Source organism: Meriones unguiculatus, chromosome 11 (genome assembly GCF_030254825.1).
Source record: "Meriones unguiculatus strain TT.TT164.6M chromosome 11, Bangor_MerUng_6.1, whole genome shotgun sequence".
In the NCBI taxonomy this organism is placed as follows: Eukaryota; Metazoa; Chordata; class Mammalia; order Rodentia; family Muridae; genus Meriones; species Meriones unguiculatus.
The window spans coordinates 58,208,282-58,233,523 of record NC_083359.1 but is presented as its reverse complement, the minus strand read 5'-3'; the positions used below and the strand labels follow the sequence as shown (position 1 = coordinate 58,233,523).

The 25,242-nt window shown below is 45.2% G+C and overlaps 2 long non-coding RNA genes across 6 annotated transcripts; one reads left to right on the top strand and one right to left on the bottom strand.

Moving 5' to 3' along the window:
- Positions 1–3,154: 3,154 nt before the first annotated feature.
- Positions 3,155–11,070, bottom strand: LOC110559080 (uncharacterized). 4 transcript variants are annotated; one of them, XR_009584572.1, is made up of 5 exons: positions 10,954–11,059; positions 6,817–6,978; positions 6,037–6,145; positions 3,870–5,292; positions 3,155–3,732 (listed from the first exon to the last, which is right to left on the bottom strand). It is a non-coding gene; the product is annotated as an uncharacterized LOC110559080 (long non-coding RNA). The 4 variants fall into 4 exon arrangements; XR_002477043.2 differs by having other exon boundaries at positions 3,155–5,292; XR_009584571.1 differs by having other exon boundaries at positions 3,155–5,292; positions 6,817–6,974; positions 10,954–11,041.
- LOC110559079 (uncharacterized) lies at positions 11,039–20,392 on the top strand. 2 transcript variants are annotated; one of them, XR_009584574.1, is made up of 4 exons: positions 11,039–11,229; positions 11,969–12,524; positions 13,139–13,322; positions 13,693–20,392. It is a non-coding gene; the product is annotated as an uncharacterized LOC110559079 (long non-coding RNA). The 2 variants fall into 2 exon arrangements; XR_009584573.1 differs by having other exon boundaries at positions 13,139–20,392.
- Positions 20,393–25,242: the final 4,850 nt, after the last annotated feature.

Sequence of the window (25,242 nt, the reverse complement as noted above, 5' to 3'; positions counted from 1 at the left end):
GAAGTAATAAATAAGAGGAATCAAGTGTGATGGCACACATTTTGGGGGGTGGTGGCAGGAAGATCAGGGTTCAAAGCCAGTCTCCTCTACCTGAGACCCTATAGCAAAAGAAATGTATATAAATTCATTCATTTTTTTAAAATTTCTGAACGATACACCATATCATATGCCTTCAAGTCCCTTTACAGTTTCTCATTTGGTTTGTCTTGCTTTATGAAGGTCTTTTTAAACATAAATAAATCCATAAACAGGTATTTCCTAAGTCCTACAAGGCATTTGGGAGACCACACATATTCTCCTTCTGGACTTCAAACCTCACAGGCTTCCTGTGAAGAGGCTTTCTGAGGGCTGGGCTGCGGCTCAGTTGGTGGAATGCCTGCCTAGCACTGAGGAGGCCTGGAGCGTGCGTGCGTGCGTGCGTGCGTGCGTGCGTGCGTGCGTGCGTGCGTGCGTGTATCCCAGGCGCTGCATAAACCCAGAGCAGTGGTTCATGTCTGTAATCCCTGCGCTGGAGAGATGGTGATGGGAGGATCAGAAGTTCAAAGTCATCCTCAGCTGCCTGGTAAGTATGAGGCCAACCTGGGCTACTTAAGAAAAAAAAAAAAAAAAAAATCCATGATAACAAAATTCAGTATAAATGAAAATTTAAAGAACTTGATGGACAAGGCTGTCGTAGACTTGACTGTGTAGCCCAGACTGACTCAAACTCAAACTCAGGGACAAGTCACCTGCCCCTGCCTTCTCAGTGCTTGGATTACAGGCCTGGACCACAGCTGACAAGACACTACCCCTAAGTGCTATTTGTGAATCTTAGAAATCGGGGGGGGGGGGGCTGAGTTGGGGGGAGGGTTGTTTTTATCTTTTTTTTTTTTTTTTTTGCCAACATGTCAGAATCCTGAATAGAATAATTTCCAAAAATAATCCTTCTCTTTTATGGAAAAACTAACTCCAAAATGTGGTGCATTCCACTTTCACTGAGTCAGTCTCACCTTCCCACACACCTGGAGCTTTAAAATAGTCCCTGAGGTGGAGACCTATGAAGTGGTCAGGAGAAAAGGCCACCCACCCTGGTCAAGACCTATCAGGCCTTCTATGTCCCAGCTACCAGGAAAATGTGTGCTTGCACACACAGATACACACATGCACCCATCACCCCTGAGAACAAAACAGCAGCCTAGGGGCTTCCAAACTGTTATCCAAGAAAAACACTGTACAAAAGGGACTCCAGGTGTGTCAAGCACCAGGACTAGGAGGAGAAGGGGGGAATGGATGAGGGAGAGGGATTGTACCTGAGTCACAAAGGCTCACATTAAAGCACCATCTAACCAGTGAGGCAGAACAGGAGGAGTGCCAAATTCAAGGCCAGCCTGAGGAATTTAGTGAATCCTGGGGGGGGGGGGGAGGAGAGAGAGAGAGAGAGAGAGAGAGAGAGAGAGAGAGAGAGAGAGAGAGGGAGAGAGGGAGAGAGAACTGAGAGAGAGAGAAGGAGAGAGCACTGAGGATGTAGCTCAGTGGTAGAGCACTTGCCTAGTGAGTCTGAGGTGCTAGGTTCAATCCCCAGCCCTACAATAGGTAATTAAATCATCATCAAACAATTGCTTTTGACTCTACCCACACAAGGCTCCCTGTGGCTCACTTTCTCCCTGGCCCCGCACAGGGAGGCTCTGAAGACAAGAGGAACACGACCAGGGGGTTAGGGTTCAGTTTGCCTCCTGTTGCTCAAGACATTTAAAGGAAGACTAGACAAAACCCACATTTCCATAAATACTAATTGATCGGTGGTTGATTGAGCCGCTGAGGTCATTCTAACAGTAATTATTATGAGGGAAGTGAACTCAGATGCAAATTCCTGGCTCCTGGGCTTTGCCTAGAGGCTATTTTACATTTCAAGAGAGACCTACAGTTTGAACTGGACTGTGAAAAATGAACCCAAACAGCCCGGCAAACAGTTTCCAAATTCTATTCTCCCCTCAACATTTGCATCCCTTCTGCTGATAATTTGTCAGCCGTCACCAGGCCCTATCTATCATCTTCTGCAGAACAGCACAGCCTGGGACAGTGAAGGTCCATCTCTTTGCTCCCCGCTCCCTAATGACGGGATTTGATGGCAACTTTTCAAAGGAAGCCACAGGCTTAAGGGACCTCACCAAGCCTACCCAGCCCCTTGTCCTGTGGAGATTGCCCTTGGACTTGTTTAATACTTAAACAAAATCTTCATCTCTAAGAACTACAGGTACCACAAAGCATATATCAGTAAACAAAAAATTAATCCTGAGAAATATCATTGTCGTCAGCTGTGCTAAGAGCCAGAAACACCAGGTGGTGGTGGCCCAGGCCTTTAACCCCAGCACTCAGGAGGAAGATGGAGCTCTGAGTTCGAGGCCAGCCTGGTTTACAGAGCAAGTACCAAGACAGCCAGGACTACACAGAGAAACTCCATCTGGTAGTTAGTTATGTTTAAAGAGAAAAATAAATGCCCAATGTACACATGGTTAGAATTCATAACAGCTGCCACGGTGGTTCATGCCTATGATCCCAGCCCTCAGGGAGGCAGAGACGGGAGAATCTCTGTGAGTTCGAGGCCAGCCTGGTCTAAAAAGTAGGTCCAGGACAGCCAAGGTTACACAGAGAAAACCCTAACCTAAAAAAAAAAAATCGAACCAGTCATCCACCTCCAGGGTTCTCACGCGTTCACAGAAACAGAAAGCGATACTCAAAATCAAAAAGCCTCAGAGGCGCAAGTGCAGGGCAGCTTCCTCTTTATCTGTTCTCACTCAGCCCTCTGGGGAGCCGAAGAAGTGAAAGAGGTCTTTCTCGGCCGCTGGTTCCAAGAAATGGTTTTGCTGTTGTGAGTGAGAAAGTTCTTAAAATCATTCATTATAAATACCGTTTAGACTCTGATGGTCGGCAATAAAGCGCTAACCACAGGTCCGGAGAGTCCGTTCGATTTTACAGTCTGGGAGGACCTTTGTTCAACCAGCTGTGGGCTTTTTCTCTCACTAACTGAAAGACATAGCAAATACTGTCTGTCCACGTTTGTGGCTGCTATCTAATCGCACTTTACTCTTCCACGGAGCTTTTGGGGGCACTTTGATGAGACACTTTGTCCACAATCTATCCAAGCCAAAGCTAGGCTGCTAATGAGATGTGAATATTGCATTTTACTGGTCAAATTTATTTGAGGTCAGAAAAAGTGGGGGCGGGGTAGGCGGGGGGGGCGGAGTTGAAGGCTGATGTCTATGCTGCCACCTGTTGACCATAAGCGGAAATACAGAAAGGGAAGAAAACGCTCTATTTGTATTCATAGCCTATTTATATTCTGGACCATAAATGCTTCTTAGATGCAGGGGAAGGGAGCTCACAGTCCATTTGGGGGACATTGCAAAAGCCTGAACCTGTCTCTAAAAATCACGCACAATATATATATTTTTAATAAAAACCTTCTTTTAGAGATTTATTTAATTTAGTTTGTGTCTATGAGCATTTTGCCCACGTGCATGTCTGTGCAGGACAGGCTGCCTGGTGCTCTGGGAGGTTAGGAGAGTGTGTTTAACCCCCTAGAACTGCAGTTATGGATGGTTGTCAGGTGCTCTGTGGGTGCTGGGAATGGAACTCAGGTCTTGTTCAAGAGCAAGTTCTTTTTACCACTGAGCCATCTCTCCAACTCCCATATTTGTAGACAAATATAGGCAGCCCAAAGTTCATCCGCATATCCAACCAAAGCAGCCTCATCTAGAATGATAATTTGAATGCAAGATTATTCTTGGATTTTTTTTTTCATTTCTTTTCTTTTTACACAAAATGGTTTTTGGTTCAAGTCTGGTAACTAACTACTGAAAGAAAGAAAACACTTTAAGAAAGTCTTTAACCTTGTCCCATGGCTACAGAGCTGCATTTCTGGGGTAAGAGGATGGAAACGGTTCCTGGGCATTCTCGCCAGTGTTTCCATCAGGAACAGGATGCTTTGACACCCTCCAGTGGATTCCGGATCACCCTGAGATAGGAGTGAGCACACAAGGACAAGTCATTTGTGTAGTTGTAGAAATGCCTTCTGTGTTTCTGTTCAGCTTTACAGGGTGAAGGCTACACAGAGCCGCCGTCTGCCTCTAGCATTGTTTTCCCTACTGCTGGGGTTAAAACCCAGCACGATCCTTGTAAGTGTTAAGGAAACACCCCGAGCTAAGATGTTTTGAATGTACTCCAGTGGTCTTCAAATGTGGAGGTTTCCAACCATATCCTATTTCCCCCATGTCCTGTCTAGAAAGAGAGATGTACCTGCTCAGTCCTTGGAGTGTCTGAGAACTGCCCAAATAACCCTCCTGCTTCACTCCCTCCTGGAGGGAGGGACAGGCACCTAACGGTCCAGTCCATCCAGCACACTCATCCTGTCAGCTCTCAACACGTGACCAAGGTATTAGCCTAGCAATGCCCGCAACCTCTCATGCCTTCCTTCATGAAACCAGCATTCTCGAAGGCTGGAGATGGCTCAACACTTAAGAGCACTGGCAGCTCCTGCAGAGAACCTTGATTCAGTTCCCAGTACCCATGCTCAGCAGCTCACAACCATCTCTAACTGGGTTCAGCGGGATCCAGGCCTCTGTGGTCACCAGGCACACACACAGTACCCATACGTGTACTCAAACACTCACTCACACATACAAAAAAAGTAAAACTAATTCTAAAACTAAGAAGTAAAACTAAGTGACTAGGATATCGTTCTCCTTTGAGTCCCCTAATATCCAGTACACGCTTCGGAAGGAGCATATAGTCACGGAGGCCGGTCACTGCAGCCCAGTAAGTGCTTCTTGTCTTCAGTTAGTTAGGTTTTCATCTTTGCTGTTGCTCTGATGATTCTCATAATAGCACGTTATTCATCACCATACAATATTTCAACATGGAAAAAGGCATATCACTAGGACTTTCTGAATAGGATTCCCATCACCCAGGAAATAATAATAAAAAAATAGGAAATGGGATTGCATGAAATTAAAATGTGTATGCTTAGCAACAGAAACAGTTACCAGAGTGAGGAGACAAAGCGTCAAAATGGGAGAAAACTCTTGCCAGCTACCTATTGGTCAAGGGGTTGATATTCAGAATATGTGAAGAAAAATAAATACATAAAATTTTTCAGTCAAGGGAGGGACACCCTTGGGATATAAATATAAATTTTTAAATACTTCAAAAATTAGCAAACTGTGGTAAGTTCCTGGTACAGATGTGAAATCAGCTCTTCAGTGGCCTCATGGTTAAGGCCTGCCTGGGATATATAAAGGTTCCAACCAGCAAGACCTGTTGAAAAAGGAAAAAAAAAAATTGTGATTCTATGTCATGCTAGGAAGAATGGTGTTTCCTTAACACTTACAAGAAAGCAGATCACAACAGAGACCAGCCAGGAAGGAGGGTACACACACAGTAATAGAGGGGGGAGCCTGACACAGGCTCTCTGGAAACCTATACCAGCATTCCATGAAACCGGAAGAGAGAGCACACGCCTTTAATCCCAGCACTCGAAAGGCAGAGGCAGGTGGATCTCCATGAGTTCAAGGCCAGCCTTGTGGACATAGTAAGTTCTAGGAGGACAGCCAAAGGTATACAGAGAAACCCTCTCTTGGGGGGAAAAAGGGAGAAAAAAATGGGTAATAGAGATGGAATATAATCAAAGAACACGGTACACATATGAAAATGTCACAGTGCAGGCCATTAATTTGTACAGCGCATTTGTAGCATTTTAAAACAGAAATATAAGTGCCATCCTTTGTACGCTGTGCATGTCCCTGCCAGCTGACAGCACCCTGCAGAGTCCTGACAGACAAAGCGGCAAGCTCTACCAGTCGCTGCTGCCCAGTTCTGGGCTGCTTCAGAAGGTTTTACGCTTTATTAATGTAATAAAATGTACCTTTCACAGTTATCTACAGTATGTAATTACAAATGCATGTTATTGATATTACCAGTGCGATGCTTGAGTTTGCTTTTCCATTAATAGAAACACTGCATTTTATGCATTAATTATACAAAGAATTAATGACGGCTTACACAAGTCTGCCTGCGTGGAGACGGTGTTGAAACAATTACACTGATGGCAGAGCGGTCCTCTCTTTAGTAAAGGCAATGTTCCAGGCGATGGTTTTAAGTGCATTTGCTCCTAAACATAAAGTGTAGTAGATGAGGAATAAATGAGCACATTCCTATAAAACCCAGCTTCCTGTGAGAACAGCAGGGACGGAACATGCCCTCTTCTAACTCTTCTTACTTTTTAATTCTTGTAAAAGTCCAGGAAAGAGATTTACATTTTTTACTTTCTTTGCAACATTAAAACTGACTGCGATGTCAGCTGCAAACTCACCTTGTCCTGGACAGACCCACCCTGACCTCATGCAGGGTTCCCATCGCTGCAGATACTACCTTCCTTAAACTCCAAAAGCAAAAGCTCAGGGGCCATGGAACAACTGCCACCTCTTTAATTCATCCATGCTTTTGACAATGTTGGCTGCCAGCAATCTCTTGACTCTTTCCTCGACGCCACCACCATCACCACCATCCCTATCCACTTCCACACTCTGGCTTGAGCTTTACTTTATATTGTACACAAGCCCTGCAGCGGCCCCAGGCCTGGCTTCCCACGTCCACCTCGGTCCCTATCTCAAACCCATCCTTTTCACTGTATGGAGGAGACTGACAAGGAAACAAACAGTGGCTGCTGCCCTTGCTGCAGACACTTCCTCTGATCTGGAGACAGACCTTGAGCCCCCTTCCACAGCCCATGCAGATCTGCCTGGGTGACTCAGCCTCCTCTAGCACCAGGCTGTCACTGACCTTGATCTGGGCAGCACCGAGCCCTCTGTCCCAGGACCTGGGAAGAACCGCTCAGCTCCCATTTGGTGGTGAACTTCACCTCTCAGGTCCAATGCAACATTTTCTCAAAGGTCTTGCTGGGTCAAATTCTGTGCGCTTTCTTCCAGCACCGACCACCTCTGTCTTACATTGCAGTGTTACAATTACTCGTGTTAGTAGTTCACCAATGCTTACTTCCCCTCTCTTTCTAACCCCTGCTCTAGATCCCATCTTGCAGAGTATCAACCATACTTTACAGTAGAAACCAAATAAATACATCGGTTGGTTGGTTGGCTGGCTGGCTGGGTGGTTTGTTGGTTGGCTTGTTGGTTAGTTGGTTTGCTGGTTGTCTGGTTAGTTGGTTGGCTGAGTGAGTTAATTAAAAACTAAGTGAATCACAAAACAGTGCTTTGTGCTGCGTTTTATAAGAAACATGGAGGCCAGATTTGGTGGTGCATCCCTTTAATCCCAGACCTCTACAGGCAAGTGAATCTCTGAGTCTGAGACCAGCCTGGTGTACAGAGCAAGTTCCAGGAACAGCCGGGGCTACACAGAGAAACTCTGTCTTGAACAACAACAAAAAGAATCATGGACTCTGACACCAGGCTTCCTGGATTGGGTTTTTTATTGTTGTTGTTGTTTTGGGTTTTTTTTTTTTTTTTTTTTGGTGGGGTAGGGGAGGGGGAGTGCTGAGACAGAGAGCCCTGGCTGTCCTAGAAGTTTCTATATAGACTAAGCTGACCTCAAACTCCCACTCCACGTGCTGAGACTAAAGGCATGTGCCTCCATTGTAGGCTGAGACTTCCTGGATTTGAATCCCAGCTCTTCCTGAATGGCCACAGATATATTTCATAAATGTCTGTACCTAAGTTTCTTCAACTATAACTTTTATATATAGATAAAAGTAATCACAGGACAGGAGCCTACCAGAGAGGCCTCTGAAAGACTCTACCCAGCAGTGTATCAAAGCAGATGCTGAGACTCATAACCAAACCTTGAGCAGAGTGCAGGGAATCATATGAAAGAAGGGAGAGTGAGTAAGATCTGGAGAGGACAGGAGCTCCACAAGGACCAAATATATCTGGGCACAGGGGTCTTTTCTGAGACTGTTTCTCTAGCCAAGGACCATGTTTAGATATAACCTAAACCCCCTGCTCAGACGTAGCCTATGCAACCCAGTACCCAAGTGGATGCCCTAGTGAGGGGAACAGGGACTGTTTTGGACATGAACTCAGTGGCTGGCTCTTTGATGCCCCCCCACCCCCACCCCTGCTGAGGGAGGAGCAGCCTGGCTAGGCCACAGAGGAGAACATTGCAGCCAGTCCTGATGAGACTTGATAAGCTAGGGTCAGATGGAAGGGGAGGAGGACCTCCTCTATCAGTGGACTTAGAGAGGGGCAGGGAGGAGATGAGGGAGGGAGGGTGGGATTGGGAGGGAATGAGGGAGGGGGCTACAGCTGGGATATAAAGTGAATAAACTGTAATTAATATAAAAAATAAAAATTAAAAAATAATAATGTTCAATACTAAAAAGTAATCATAATACATATGTAATAAGTAGCTACTTATTACATTGAAGTGAGCTGATGTATGTAAAGGCACATTGAACAGAACCTGAAACATAATAAACACAGGTATGTGCCACTGTGACGTCATTTCGCAGGATATTCCAACTATAGTATTGCTTCTCCCCCCCCACCCACGACAGGGTTTCTCTGTGTAGCCTTGGCTGTCCTAGACTTACTTTGTAGACCAGGCTGGCTTCAAACTCACAGCGATCTGCCTGCCTCTGCCTCCCTGAGAGCTGGGATCACAGGTGTGTGCCACCACTCCTGGCTAGCATCACTTTTCTTGTTAGCCATCGTCATTAGTGCCATTTGCACAGATACTTGTTTTTGAAGACCAAACAATAGGGGCTACTGAAAAATATTTTGAAATTATGTGTTTATTTATTTTTTAAATTATGGGTATATGTGTGTGTCTATATTTGCAGGTAATGGCAGGTGCCTCTAGGGACCAGAGTGTCGATCCCCCAGAGCTGAAAAGTCTCACGTGATTGTAAGCCACCCAACATAGATGCTGGGAACTGAACTCGGGTCTTTTGCAAGAACAAGACATGCTCTTACCTACTAAGCCATTACTCCAGCCCAGGTCCACGGTGTACAAGGCCCTGGGTTTGACCTCTACTGAATACTAAATATATAAGGTAAATTGACATTAAGGTTCTAGTCCAGAGCTCTTCAAACATATGACTAGAGCAACTAAAATGAGAATAAGAAGTTTTGTTTACTGACAATCAGAAACTTCTAGAAATTCCTTTTACAAAGATGGGATGGACCTCATGAGATTCATCAGATCTGAAGGGAAGTCGACAGCCTTGTTCCACAGTGGAGAGGATAGACAGACGAGGAGGCAACCAGGCCCAGTGGGCAGCTGCAGTACCTCGGCGGCCCAGTCCGGCCCCTCCCATTGTCTGCTCGAACAAGTGAAGCCCTCCCCCTCTTCCCGTTGTCCAGATTAGATTCCAGCACTGGCGAAAGTCACCTCTGCTAAAGGTGTACAGCTACAGCTAGCCAGCCTGACATGGAGCTGCGGACCCACACAGCAGTGGCACAACCCCCTGTAGCTCAAGCTCCCCAGAGATCCAGCACCCACTTCCGACCTCTGAGGGTACCAGCACTCACGTCCCCCCCCCCCCCCCGCTCTGCTTCACTGCATAGCCTTCACATGGGCTGACTCTGTTAGAATCCCTGCTCCTTTTCTGCCAACATTTCTCTTCCCTGTTATCTTCTTCGCCCCCTCCTTCCCTAGCTTGTCTTTGGCCCAAGGACATGTTTATTGGGTATGCTGTCCCACTCCTTGACCTTCCCGCTACACATGCTCAGGGCCTTTCTGGAGTTTGACATGTGACTAAGACATGCATGTAATCTTGGTCTGGACAACTATATAGTGCCCTGACAGCCTTCTGTATTCAGGAGCCAAGCTGCCATCAAGGGTGACAAATGACACCAGCCTAATGACCACAGTAATTCACTGTCCTGTTTAAGATACTATTTAGCAAAGCCAAGGTTAAAACCATGTAACGGAACAAATTAAGGGGCTCTGTTACAGGGCTCCATACTTTTGGCATACATCTCAACTACTAGCAAATAGCTATCGCTCGTGTCCACCTACATTTTAAAACTTTTCTCCTTTGGAACAGCTGTAAAATATCTAAGGAAAGATCATTTGAGGCCTTATAAACACTTCTCTTTAAAGCTAAAGCGAGCATGGTAATGCATGCCTCTCCCCTGAGCACTTGGAAAGCAGAGGCCACAACTACAAAGCCAGGCTGGGCTAGTGGGAATCTGTCACAGCAAGATTCTGCCTATAAATAAATGAGATAAAGAAGCCAGAGAGATGGCTGAGCAGTTAATAGCACTTGCTGCTCTTGCAGAGGACCTGAATTCCGTTCCCAGCACTCTCGTTGGGCAGCTCACAACCCCCTGTAACTCAGTCTCCCCAGGGATCCAGCACCCACTTCTGACCTCTGAGGGCACCAGCACTCACATGCACATACCCCACACTGACACAAAACCAATCTTTTAAAGTAAGAAGCTAAGGGATGTCACTCAGAGATAGAGCATCTATCCTGACCTAATCACAAGTACTGAAAAAAAAAAGGAAGGAAAGAAGGGAGGGAAGGAAGGAGGGAGGGAGAAGAAAAAAAAATCAAAACACAATCACAGAGGATTGTCCTTTTCATGACTAAAAACAGTGTCTCTCATGGGCCAGTGCAGTGGTGCATGCCTGTAATTCCAGCACTGGGGGAGGCAGAGGCAGGAGAGCCAAGGCTAGACAGAGAAACGCTGTCTCAAAGAAAAAAAAAAATCTCTCATGGGCTCTGGCCTATCTTAGTCGTGTGCTAGCACTTAGCAGATCAGTAGAGATGTCATCTGAGAAGCTGTAGCTGAAGGTACTCATGCCCAGCCTTGCCTGGAAAGGACAGGGGTCACCCTGCACTCTGTGGGTAAGAATGCAAACAGAAGTGCAGTGAGCTGCACAGCCGTCAGGCAGCCCTCTGAGAACCCTCTGCGTAGGAAATGAAGAGGAGCGGGGGGGGGGGGGGGGGCACTGTACCTTCAAGAAAGCCACAGCCTCCAATTCGGTGGCCCAGGATGTTTGCAGCTGTCTGGGGTAGGGGTGGGGGAATGTTGCCCGCTCAGGCGTTCACCCACACCACTCACCTCTCCTGATTTCATCTGATTAATGTGTAACCAAAGAAGTGAAAGGCATTTCACAATCTGCATGTCTCGGCAATTCGGAAATTCCTTCAGCTTGGAAGTAATCGCCAGCAAGGCTCCCTCCTCTCTGACATATTTATTCTTCCTCTTCAGATTCAAACCGTTCCAGAAGGTGAGTTTAAAAATACAGCAAAAGCAGCCTGCTTGTCTGCAGTATTTACATGCTTTACATACCCTGAAAATATGTAGCTTATTAATGACTGATTTCCCAACCTCTTCAATAAGCTTTTTTATTAGCATGACACTCCTTAACTTACAAGTGTCAAGCCGTCATGCCCTGTGCGTGTCTCCTTTATGATATTTAATACAAAGATAGAGCAGTATTTATGTCCCTCACAATCAGAGAACGGATTGTTTTAAGATTATACAGCCTAGATGCGATAAAGAAAGAAGGAAGCTTACAAAATGATAAATATTTTCATTAAAAACTTTAAAACTAAAAGTTCAAAGATATGTTCTCCTCTCTTATTTCTTGTCAAAACATGACTTAAGACCCAAAACTAATCTACTTTCAATTTTATTCCATATTTCAGTGCTGTCATAGTACTCAGCAGAGAGTATTGGAATACGATCATTTTTTATTTTGTTGATGTTACCGACAGCTTTATTTCACAAAGCAATCTTATACTATGTCTAGCAGGAGCAGGGCATAGAGGTCAAATAGTCTATCCTTACAGGTAGAGAGCTTATTAAATGGCTTGTCTATTAAACCCGACGGGCAACATAAAGAAACATTTCAGCAAAATACTTTTAACATAGTTCAATGAAGATATGGCTCAAAAGGGCAGTAAATAATTTAAACAGAGACCAATGGGGAATTTCTTCTGTTTTGTTTTTTTTTTTTTTAACAGCATCTTCAAATTATATTTCAAACAAAGTGGGTAGAATAAAAAGATAGAAGCAGAAGCCACAGAGAAGAGCCCAAGGTTTACCATTCTTGAGATATGGATATTTTCTCTAGCAAGAGCGAGGCCTGCAGTGCCTCAGCCCACAGCTAGACACTAACCACCAGCAATTCTCCATCACAAAGTTCATTTAAAATGGCCCAGCCAGCAGGCCCGTGATCCCAGCACCAAGGACCGGAGCTCAAGGCCAGCCAGCATGACACCAGACCCTGTCTCTAAAGAGCAAATAAACACCATCCAGCCGTAGAAATTATGTAACTTGAATGGACTCTCACTGCGTGGTCTCACCGTGCGTGCAGCTGGACTAGAGCTTGCCGTGTGGGCCAGGCTGGACTTGAACTCGAAGATCTACCCTCCTCTGCAAGATTTAAAGGTGTGTGCTACCACACCTAGAGATAACATCTTTTAAGGGCTTTTCCTGGTGCCTGTTTTCAAGAATACTTCGTTTTTAAATATGTTGACAGATCATAGCCCAGCGCTTGGGAGGCAAAGACAGATCTCTGTAAGTTCAAGGCTAGCCTGGCCTAAATACCTAAATACTTAAATATCAAGCTCCAGAACAACCAGGACTAAAAAGAGTCTCTCTCTCCATCTCTCTCTCATATGTATGTGTATGTATATATGCATGTATGTAAGTGGGGATATGGATCATACCTAATGTGCTGGTCCAGAATTCTCAAGAGCCTGGGCTGCATCTGCACCACAATAGAGGACAAAGAAATCTCAGTGCAACTACAAAGGGCTCTAAAAAACGTGTATGAATTCATTTTTTAAAAAGTGTCCTTATTATTTTGATTAGATGGGGGGGTGTGCGTACTCATGGGAATATGTACATGAGTGCAAGCACCTGTGGAGGCATAAGGTCTCCTGGAGCTGGAGCTGCAGACAGCTGTGGGTCACCTGACACAGGTGCTGAAAACCAAGCTCAGGCCCCCCCAGAGGACACAAAGTGCTCTTAGCCACAGAGGCAGCTCTTGGGCCCCCAAAATGTGTTAATTCAGAGCAGGATTTTCTTTTAGATAAGCCTAAATCCTTAATTATACATAATATATATGTATATAATTAAGCTGATCATTACTTTAATCATTATTTAGTATATCCTCCTCTGTATGCTAGAAAGAAAGAAAAAAACGAAAGGAAGGAAGGAAGGAAGGAAGGAAGGAAGGAAGGAAGGAAGGAAGGAAGGAAGGAAGAGAAAAAAGAAAGAATCCTCCAAACAAAATGGCTGTCTCTTCTTCACATGCATGCTGTGAGTTTTCACAAAGATGACCACCAGAATCTGCAATACCAATGAAGGCTGGTATGAATACCGTATCTCTTACTCTTGAAGTTGGATGCCCAGCCTCTCCCAGAAATCAGGTCCCCGGCCCCTTACCACGTATATAAACTACTTGATGTAGGGCGATCAGTAGACGTAGCTGTGGGATAATTAATGCGACACAGCAACGTGAAACCCGAGTTGTTAAAGTTTACAGCACTTCCCCTCACAGCACCGCTCCCGCCACTGTCCTTGCCTCGGCACACAGTAAATCATCTACCTAAATGTATTTGCACCCAATCATTTTTTAAAGTCACAATCTTTGTAGTGTCAACTTGTCAAGGGTCAAAGGGAAGAACAGGCAAGATTCCCAAATCAATCTGCTTGTAGAAACTGTCTCGTTTCATTTCAGATTACCTACTGTGCTGGACGCCGGGCATGGACAAACTGCCGTCCTCCATAAACCGTGACAGCACGGGTCGAACTTATGCAATCATTCATAAAGGGCCGAGTCATGTCTCTTCTGTCATTAACTACTTTTAAACGGCTCTGCAGGGGGAAGTGATCTTGCAGGACAGCCACAGATATAAATACTGTTTGGACAGTTTAATGTCGAGAGACAACTCCTCTGGGATTAAAACTGTGTAACCCAATGAGATGCCTGTCCACGCAAGGACTAAGGTGCTTTGGCATTATTACAGGAACCCATACCTTTACATATGTTTTGTGCAAGAGAGCCAACGGCAAGCGGAACACCATTTATCTACCTTATGCAACGACACAGTATCCTGAAATGTTAAAAATAGCTTTAGCACTCAGAGTCTCGGCCGCTCCAGAAAGCGTTCTTCCACAGTTCACACCTTGTGAGGCCAAACAGAAAGTGAGGGCACACGATGATGTGAACCCTGGGCCCGCAGAACTCACTGGACTGTTAAAGACCTAAAGCTGTCCGTGGAATCAGGGCAGCTGGATAAAAGAACTGGTTTCCAATAGGACTGAAATGGTTGTCCCTCACCATCTTGGCTCACCCATGGTGGTCCGAAGTCACACCTAAATCAACAGCTGATGTTTACTGAACTCTTGGTGCACACTGAATACCGTGTGAAGGGACTTACATGTGTGACCTTGCCGAAACTCGTTTCCTAATGGGGAATCTGTTGTAATCTCAGTTTAAAGGTAGGAAGGCTGTGAATCAGAGCAGACATGGATGTGCCTCAGTGGAACTAATTTTGTGTGAACTGGGGAAGTCACCTATGATGCTATGCTGCCTCCATCACCACCTACCCCCTGGAAGGAATTTTGTTGCCTGACATATGCAGTATTACACAGTTTAAATGCAGTGTCTCCGCTTTCGTTAACATTCATGCTATGTGCAAAATCCTTCCGGATCACTAAAAAGGGAAGTGTTGCTTAGTTACGAGGAGGCACACTGAGTCGAATCAAGTGGATGTAAGACTCCCTCTATGGGAACATGAAGACTTTCCAGAGGGTACGTGGGCACGGAACTTTTAAGGAAATCAATTTCAAAATACTCAGTGTCCGTATGTTTTCTCTCCTAAAATTAATCATGCTGAGAAAATATGCTAATCTACACTTTCTACCCCAAATCACAACAGATGTTTCCCAACCTACTTCAAAAGAAACACCTCCCCCACGCACACATACCAACGCTTATCCTACCAGGAAGGTGAGAGCCTTCACCTTTCCAAATTTCCTCACCAGTCTATCCCTAAAAGAGACGTGTGTCAGTCAAAAATCAGTGTAAAACTCATCTATCAGATATAAAGGATCTGTGATGTTCGGATCAGCTTCTGATGACAGCTCAGTGTGGAAGGAAGTTGTCGACCTTCAGAACCTTGATTTAGTGTAAAATGCATGTGGACACAGCTGCACAGCAGAAAAGGAGTAAGGACAACCAGCATAGGACAAGCTGCCTTAGGAAAAGGGACAAAGAGAATGGAGATGAAATTTCAAAGGAAAAAAGAAAAAAAAAGGGTGTGAGCATTTTTTTTAATTCTTCATTTGAATATTATGTGCATGGGTATTTTGCCTGCAAGCATGTCTGTGTGGGTTGTCAGATCTTAGAGTTTCAGACAGTTGTGAGCTGCCATGTGGGGGCTGGGAATTGAACTGGAGTCCTCTGAAAGAGCAGTCAGCTTTCAACCACTGAGCTAGCTCTCCAGCCCCCAGGTTTGAGCATTTTTAAATGGGTGCTGGTGAGCACAAAATCACTGTGAAATTCATATTCCTCTGCCTGCATCCCAACCAGTTTCTCCTCTGTAGCACTGTGGACATTTTGGGCTGTCTACACATAGGCAAACACATACACTCATATATACATGCATGTACATAGTGCGACCTCTAAAGACATCCCAACATATGGCCCAGGGTGACGAGGAGAGAGTGCACTTAAAGAAGCAATATAATACAAAATAAGTCGGGTGTGGTAGCTCACGCCTTTAATCCCAGCACTCGGCGAGGCAGAGGCAGGTGGGTCTCCAGGAGTTTGAGGCCAGCCTGGTCTACAGATCAAGTCCAGGACAGCCAAGGCTACACAAAAAAAACAAGAGAGAGAGAGACAGACACACAGACAGAGAAAATCAAGAAAAGAAGCAATATAATGGATTATGTTTCAATTTTTTATTTTAAATCTATTCACATTGAGCTTCCAATCAAAATTGTGCAAAAACAGTGCATATTTTTTTAAGTGTTATCATTGTGTGTACCCTTGATGGGGGAAGGACATTTGTGTGGATGTTGGAGAACTTTCTCTTTTTTTACTTGTTGTATTTGATCTGTATGAGTGTTTTGACTGGTTATATGTATTTAAACCACGTGTGTACAGTAGCTGTGGAAGCCAGAGGAGAGTGTTGGATTCCCATGGAGCTGGAGTTACAGATGGCTGTAAGCAGCCACGTGAGTGTAGGAAACTGAATTCAGATCCTCTAGGAGAACAGCAAGTGCCCTTCACCTATGAGCCATCTCTCCAGCCCCGTCAGAGGACAACTGTGTGGTGTCTGTCTCTCCAACTTTACCTTAGTTCCAGGGACTGAACTCAGGTACCAGGTCTGCATGACCTTTACCGGATGAGCCATCTGCCCAAGATGGAATATATTTTCAGAAAATTATTCTTAGAAGTGTATAGAGGGGCTAAAGAGATGACTCAGCAGTTAAGAGCACTGCTTCTTTTCCAGAGTGGCTGGCTGTTCACAACTGTCTGTAATTCCAGTTCCAGCGAATCCCACACACTCTTCTGGCTTCCTAGGGAACCAGGCATGCAAGTGGTGCTCAGACATGCATGCAGGCAAAACATTCATATATATAAAATTTGTGGTTGTTTTGGTGTTTCTTCTCTGTGTAGCAGCTCTGGCTGTCCTGGACCTCACTTTGTAGACCAGGCTGGCCTCAAACTCACTGCCTCCAAAGCGCTGGGATAAAAGGCATGTGCCACCTCAGAGATTTTTTTTTAATTAAAAATAATGATTTTTGAGAAAGTATATGTGGGCAAAAATGATCCCAATGCCACAGAAAGAGAGCCGAGGTCAGTACTGGGCGTGGTGAGGGCAGATGGAAGATCAAGGGAGGATTCAATGCTCCATTTCCCCTGCCCCGTGATTCGGGCTCCAAGCTGATGTTTGGGAAGCCTGTTTGGTGTGTGAACATGAGGCAGCGTGGAGCAGCCTGCAGCTTGGAAGCAGAGGCTTGCAGGTATGGCACGGGCCAGACAACCTGCTTGGTTTGCAAACAACATAGATAGAACCTGGACTGTTGTGCTAATCCTGACATTTTAGGATTTTTTTCTCTTTTTTTTCTGGTGTGGGCGTTTTGCCTGCATGCCTGTCTCTGTAGTGTGTGGGTACCTGGAGCCTGTGAAGGCCAGAAGAGGTCTGTGGACCCCCTGGAACTGGAGCTATTGATGGAGCCACAATATAGGTGCTGGGAGTCTAAGCTGGGCCCTCCGGAAGAGCAACCAGTGCTCTTAACTGATGAACCATCCCTCCAACTCGGTAATCTTACAGCCGTATCTATTTTTCTCTTTCTTCTTCTTCTTTTTTTTTTTTTTTTTTTTTTTCTTTTTCATTTTTGAGACGGGTCCTACTTTATAACCCAGGCTGTCCTCCAACTCAAAACAATTCTTCTGCCTCAGCCCCATGACTTACTTTTAATGATTCAATCAAGCTTTCTCTCTCTCTCTCTCTCTCTCTCTCTCTCTCTCTCTCCCATCTCCCCAATTCACAATGGCAAAATTAATAGTGCACACAGGCAAGACTGAGAAAATGCTACTACTCATAATCTCATAAACTAGAGAAACAGGGCCTTCTTGTACATATTCTTTTGAAACCCTACATACTAAAATTAGCAGTTCATAGCTGGGTGTGGGGTACACACCTGTAATCCAAGTACTCAGGAGACACAGGCAGGAAGATCAGGAGTTCAAGGCCAGCCTAAGCTATGCAATAAGACCCTGTCTCAAGAAAACAAAACAAAACAAAATTAAAAAGAGGCATGTCAAGCCAGGGATGGAGTAACAGCCTTGCCTACCATGCTTCAGGCCCTGAGTTCAATCCCCAACATTAAAGAATAATTAAACAGGGACTAGAGAGATGGCTCAGCAGTTAAATACAGTGGCTGCTCTCCCAGAAGACCCAGGTTCAGTTCACAGCACCCACATGGCTGCTCACAACCAGGGGATACAATGCCCTCTTCTGGCCTCTCTGGGCACTGCATGTAAGCATACAAGTAAGCAAAATTCCCATAAAAAATTAAAAATATATACATTGTAATTAAGTAAGTAAAATAAATAAATATACTGTTTCTAGATTCAACTCTAATTCTCCAATACACATTTAAGATGCTTTATATTTTAACAGTAATTACAATAATAATGCCATTCAGATCTGGTATCTCACCTTAGCTCACCCAGTTTTGGGTCCGCCAGTCTACCCAGCTGTGAAAGTGAGGTAGTGGGCCCTGGAAGCTGCCTGACCAAAGGGCTAAGTTCAGCGTTCTTCCAGGGACTACACCTTTTCGGAAACAAAAGCCAACGGTCTTCAGGTATGATAAGCACTGCTTTTGGAAGCACAGCCTTGATGAAGACAGCTGCATGCATTTGATGGACTTAGGAAGGGCCTGCTTGCCAAGGTCACATTTGATAGCTGAATCCTTAAAACAAAGTCAAGGTTGGATAGTCCAAACAATCGAATTTCTTAGTTTAGTTCATGGCGTGAGTGAATACGAGGCGACGCTGGCCTTCTGAAAACTGTGTTGGTCCAGGGACGGGCAGCACACAAGGCCGCCAAGACAGGAGGCAGCATAGCAACGAGTGTAGTGCGGTCCAGTGGGAGCCAAATCCTCAAAGGGCCCACAGGCCGCACAAGAGAATGCCACCGTGGAGATGGGAGACCTCCCTGCAGCCAGCCTGTGTGTATTTAGTGGGGACCTCGGGGGAGTGTCTTGGGCTCTGGTGGTGCACACAGGCCGAAGATTATGGTGGAGAAGGAGAAGCCACTGCAGGCAGGTATCACCTCCACGCCCACTTTCCTCAAGCACAAAGTAGGGGGATCTTTTAGGGCAGCATATGAAATAGAACAGTATTTACAGCACATGAGGTATAAGAGTTCCATCAAGTCTTATTCAGGAAACCTGAGCAGGACCTACCCTTATAATACCAGCCCTTATTGTGTGGAGATAGGGAGGACCAGGAGCCCGTATCCCATACCAGTAGATTTAAGACCAAGCCAGGCTACATGAGACCCTATCTCAAAGAATAAGAACAATAGGAGATGCAGACCAGTTTGGTTGAATGCTTGCCTAGGAGTATGTATAAAGCAGTGTGTAAAATGCAAGTTTTTTTTTTTTTTCTGTGCCTGCCCTTGTTCTAAATAATGACATGGAGACCTCTACATTTTATTATAAGTGTCAGGCACTGCAGCTGGGCAGGCACGCAGCTATTCTAACCTGATAATTCTGGCCTGGCTTACTTCCCAGCCACGTGGCCCATTACCTGCCACTTAGCCACACCCTGGCACCCCCTTCTTCATCTGTGCCTTAACGGTGACTCTCCCTCCTTCTGGTGCCCACCTGGGACCTTCTCCCTGGACTCAGAAGTTCCACCTTATCTTCTCCTGCCCAGCTATTGGCTGTTCAACTCTTTATTTAACCAGTTGGAAGGTGATGGAGAGCAAGGTTTACAACACACCAAGACAGGAGATGCTTCATAATAATGGCAATGCCCGCCAACTGCAACCAGAGCTCTGTGCACAGAAAGCAGCATCTGAATACACAGTGCACAAAAACATCCTCCAACAATAGTGGGTTCAATCCCCGGCACATAAGTGGGAGGCGGTGACACACACCTGTAATTCCAGCAATGAGAAAGCACAGGCAGGAGGATCAGAAGTTCAAGGTTATCTTCAGCTACGTGGTGAGTTGCAGGATAGCCTGAAAAACATGAAGTGTGTGTGTGTGTGTGTGTGTGTGTGTGTGTCTTATATGTAGAATCTTAAAAAAAAGGATAAAGAACTATTTACGCTGGGCATGGTGGGACACGCCTCTAATCCTTATACTCAGGAAGGCTGAGGCAGGTTTATTTTTGTGAGTTTGAGGCCAGAGAGGTCTACAAAAGGAATCCAGGACAACCCAGGCTACACAGAGAAACCCTGTCTTAGAATAAATAAAATAAAATAAAATAAAATAAAATAAAATAAAATAAAAAAGAATAAGGAGATAAATGTGACTGAAGCACATTGCATGCATGAACGGACCTTAATAAAACCTGGCATACCATAATGACCTGCTCCGGAAATCCCAGCACCCAGGAAGCTGATGGTAAATTCAAGGCCAACCTGAGCTATGACAGAGAGACCTGTCAAAAATAAATAAACAAAAATATAAAATATTGGGCTGGAGAAATGGCTCAGAGATTAACAGTACTGGCTGCTCTTCCACAGGTCCTGAGTTCAATTCCCAGCAACTACATGGTGGGTCATAATCATCTATAACGAGATCTGACGCCTTCTTCTGGCATGCAGGCAGAATAATGTACACATAAATAAATAAATCTTTAAACTATATATAAAATATTATAATGAAACCCATTATTACAAATGATACTTTCATGGTTTTTTTTTGGTTGCCATTGTTTTCTGAGGTGAGGTCTTATCATGTGGCCCAGGGTGCTCTAAACCCTTTGATCTCCGCTGTCTGCCTCCGTGACTGAAGACTCACAGGGTTTGTCACAGTGGACTCAGGCCAATCCTTTGCAGGTTGACCTCCTTGCCTTGAGAAGAGACACCCCTGTGGCTAGCCCCTCGCCTGGCGATTAAAACGAGGTGGCCAGGTGTACAGTCACGGGCCAGAGGGCTGGAGAGTCTGCTTGCTGATGGCACCCTGTTCTTACTTGTTTGACAAAGCAGGAAGCCATGTTATGGCAAGGGATTGAGTGGCCTCCAGGAAGTGGAACTGGCCATCAGACCACAGCCCAGAAGAGGAGGTAGCTTGAGGGGACCTGAGTTCTGCCGGTCACCCTATTAGTCTGGAAGCAGTAATTTCCCCAGGCAAGCCTCAGAGCCAGGCAGCGAGCCATAGCCAGCTGCCCCACCCAAAGCCTTGCCCTCGGAAATCATGAGGTGTTACCATGAATGACACCGCTATGCTCAAGTTTGTACTGTACTAAGGAACCCATAGCTAATGCACCCTCCAAGGCATGGGCAGGTCACTGTTGCCACAGAATGGGGAATCCAGGCTGGAAGGAAAAGCAAGTGTCCCCCACTGTCCCTACTCTTGGTTACATCTCACATCTCTACCCTGGGAAAATCATTTCCCTTACCCACACACGAACAAGTAAAGCCAAACATGTAACCTTTGATTTTGACCCAGCCATACCAATTACAGTGACCACTCAATAACTGAAAACTGACTATAAGCAGTATTTTTATGGTCCAGTAGAGTGGATTTTAAAAGGAAATAGCCATAATGGATTCACAAGTAATTAAATACACTATAACATTTTAAAATAGTCTATCTTAGCCTGATGTAGTAGAGCATGCCATTTCCTTTTTTAATTCCATACTCAGGAAGCAAAGACAGGTGGATTTTTGTGGGTTCAAGCCAGTTTAGCCTATACAGCCAGTTCTAGGACAGCCAAGGCTATACAGTAAGAACCTGTTTTTTAAATTTATATTAGCCACATGTGGTAGCACACACTTGAAATGCCAGTACAGGGGAAGCTGAGGCAGGAGAAAGAAGAGTTTAAGGCTAGCCTGGCTATCAATTAATTACCAGGCATGGTGGCACGCCTTTAATCCCAGTACTAGGGAAGCACAGGCTGGTGGATCTTTTGGAATTCGAGGCCAGCCTGGTCTACAAAGTGAGTCCAGAACAGATAGGCTACACAGAGAAATCCTGTCTAGATGGATGGATAGATAGATAGATAGATAGATAGATAGATAGATAGATAGATAGATAAAGTTGATATTAAAAAAGTAAATCTGGGGGTCTGGAGAGATGGCTCAGAGGTTAAGAGAACTGGCTGCTCTTCCAAAGGTCCTGATTTCAATTCCCAGCCACCATGTGGTGGCTCACAACCATCTATAATGAGATCTGGTGCCCTCTTTTGGCCTGCAGGCACACATATTGTAAAAACAATAAATAAATAAATCTTAAAAAAAACCTAAATCTATGTTTTCAAGTTTTACATACACAAAAGGTAGCTATATATACATGCAAATATATAATTATTTTCTTTTATTAAGACAAGGTTTTGCAATGTGATGAAGACTGGCCCTAACTCACTGTGTAACCCAGGTGTTAAAAGTAAAATTACAGAAAAAGAAAAAAAGCCACTGGGCATGGTGGCCCATGCCTTTAATTCAGACATTCGGGAAACAGAGGCAAGCGGATCTCTGTGAGTTCAAGGCCAGCCTGGTCTACAAAGCAAGTCCAGGACAGCCAAGGCTACACAAAGAAACCTTGTCTCAAAAAAAAAAAAGAAAAGAAAAAAGAAAAAGAAAAAAGTAAAAATAGGGGGCTAGAGAGCTGGTTCAGCAGATAATAGCTGTCTGCTCTTCCAGAGGTCCTGAGTTCAGTTCTCGGCAACCACATGGCAGCTCACAACCATCTATACTGGAATCTGATGCCCTCTTCTGGCGTGCAGGTGTATATACAGATAGAGCACTCACACATAAGATACAAAAATAAAATCTTTTTTTAAAAAATAATAATAAAAGTAAAAATATCTGAGTGTTAAGGCACACGCTTATAATTCTGGCACTTGGGAGCCGGAGACAGGAGGATTGCCTTGACCTTAAGGCCAGCCAGGACTACACAGCAATACCCTATTTAAAAAAAAATCAAAAACACTATTGTAGGCAGCACTCATTGAGACGTCGAGCACTCAGCAGCAGTGTTGCCGCTCCCTTGCTCGCTCCCAGCCAACCCCCATCCTGTCCCAGTCGCCGTCCCAACCACTGGCTGTGTTTGCACACAGATATCACAGATCACCCAGTGTGTGTCAGCCTCCTGTCCCTCAACATCACTTGTGTAATGTTCATCCACGCTCCATGTTGTAGTGATAATCTCTTTTGCCCAGAACTTCAGAGAAGACCATCATGGCAGTCAGCAAATGGGAGGTCATAAGGTAGGCTGGGAAAGCAAAGGGAGGAGATAAGGGGAGACTCCTGAGTAAAGATAGGTTCCCCAGAACAAAACACACACACACACACGCAGACACACACTCACTCACCTGCATGTGGCACACAGACACACACTCAGCTGCATGTGGCTGAAGAGACCATGAGCTCAGGGATCCCAACCAAAGCTCTGTCTTCCTTGCAGCCTGGGAAGGAGTTCAGGCCCAGGGGTAGGTACCAAAAGTCCATATCAGGGGTGGGTCCCAAGCTGAGGGAGGGGGCAAGCTAGGACAAGAGAGGAGATTTGATGACAGAAAAGACCCCAGCGTGGGCTGGGATGCAGCTCAGTTGGTAACTGGCTTGCCTAGCTTGTAGGAGTCCTGGGTTGGCCACACACACCTCATGAAGTTCCAGGCCATCTTCCTATACTTGAAACCCAGCCTCAAAACAGGAAGGCAGCGATTTGGGGTGGGGGTGAGGCAGAATCTAGTGTCTGAAGTCTCTTCAGACCCAGTACCATCCCAGCAGCCACTTCATCTGAAGCTCAACTGAAAAATAAAACAAAACAAAACAAAAGCAAACGACTTTACTCATCTGGAAATGCCTTTATAAGCAATTTTCAAGCATAACTTATAAAAGCTTCATTTACATCTTCACTTAAGAAACGATAAGGCTAGCTGGGCAGCAGTGGTGGCTCAGGACTTTAATCTCAGTACTTGGGAGGCAGAGGCAGGCCGGTCTCTGTGAGTGCTACAGAGTGAGAGCCATAGCTACACAGAGAAACCCTGCCTCCTGTGGGGAGGGAGGAGATAAAATCTAACCTCGGGTTTTTTTTCTTGAGGGGGGAGGGGAGAGGGGGCTTTGAAAACAGAGTTTCTTTATGTAGCCCTGGTTGTCCTGGAAGTCACTCTGCAGACCAGGCTAGCCTCGAACTCACAGAGATCTGCCTGCCTTTGCCTCTAAAAGTGCTGGGATTAAAGGTGTGTGCCACCACAACCAGCAACCTCAGTAATCTTAACCTATACTCATAGTTACTCCTGGAAAATTATTTTCAAATATTCAAAATATGTGAAGTTTACATATACTGGGTGTGTTGGCTTACAGAGGAAGCTGAGGCAGGAGGATGATGGTAAGTTCAGAACCAGCCAGGAGCAAATACAAAGGGTGTGAGGGCATGGGTGCTTTAAAAGAGTAAAAAAGTCTTTAAAATGTCTAGGCAGAAAAACAGACAGTAACTATCCAGCATGCTTACTCCATCTACTGAAATTTCATTCTAGGCTTTCTAGGAAGTTTCGAAGTCTCAAGATAAGAAAGGAGATGACAAGATAAGATTTGCACTGTGGCCGGGAGCAGAGTAGATGGCTGAGGAAAGATGGAGACAGAAATTCTTCCAGAAGTTGGTGGGAGGTGCTCTCCTAGAGGGGAAACACGGAGGTGTTAGCTCTGCAGAGCAGTTTTAAGAAAACCTGTATTTCCTTTTTAAAATGATCTTATTTATTTATGAACTTTGCTGGGAAGCACATGTATGAAGGTCAAAGGACAGCCTCCATTTCTACTCTGTGGGTTCCAAGAATCATAGTCAGGTAGTCAGGCCTCTACCTGCAGAGCCCTGACCTTCCCAAATGCTGGAGCAACATTTCCAGGAAGCTGTCAGGGTGCTGCTTCTTCAAGACTTCTGTTCTTCAGGTTAAATATCACTGTAGCTCAGTGCCTCCTGTCCTTCCAGTCTCACACCTCAGAATCCAGTCATCTTTCCCAGGCCTTTGAGCTTTCCTCACAGCTCTCCTGCTGAGTGGAGCCTAGATTCCTGCCCCTGGGGCTTTTTTTTTTTTTTTTTTTTTAATCTTCCTCTCTTCCCTTTCCCAGCTCCTTTGTCGATAAGCTTGAAAGTTCCTGACTGCAGTTAAACAGCCCTTGGGTTTGGCAACCTGCCTGCCCTTTTCCTACCAGTTTCTACTCTCTCCCTGTCTCATCTCACAAGAGGGAAACTGAGGCTCAACATCTCAGCACCCACTCTGCAGAATGCATGCAATCTGTTATAACTAAACCAACAGACAATGAACAAACAAGCAAACAAGAGCCAGAAGAAGAGGGTAGGAGAGACCATGAAGTCATGGTAGCACAGGCCTGTAATCCCAGAATTCCAGAGACCGGGGCAAAAGGATCTTGGCAACTTTGAGGTCAGCAAGGTCTACAAAGCAAGACCTTTGTTTCAAAAACTTGGAGGCTGGAGGAGAGATTACCGCCTTATCTAGCAATGGCAGCTAACTCCAACTGAGCAACAAGGGGAATTTAATTATTCCCAGAAGACTAGGGTGTGTCCAGGGTTTAAG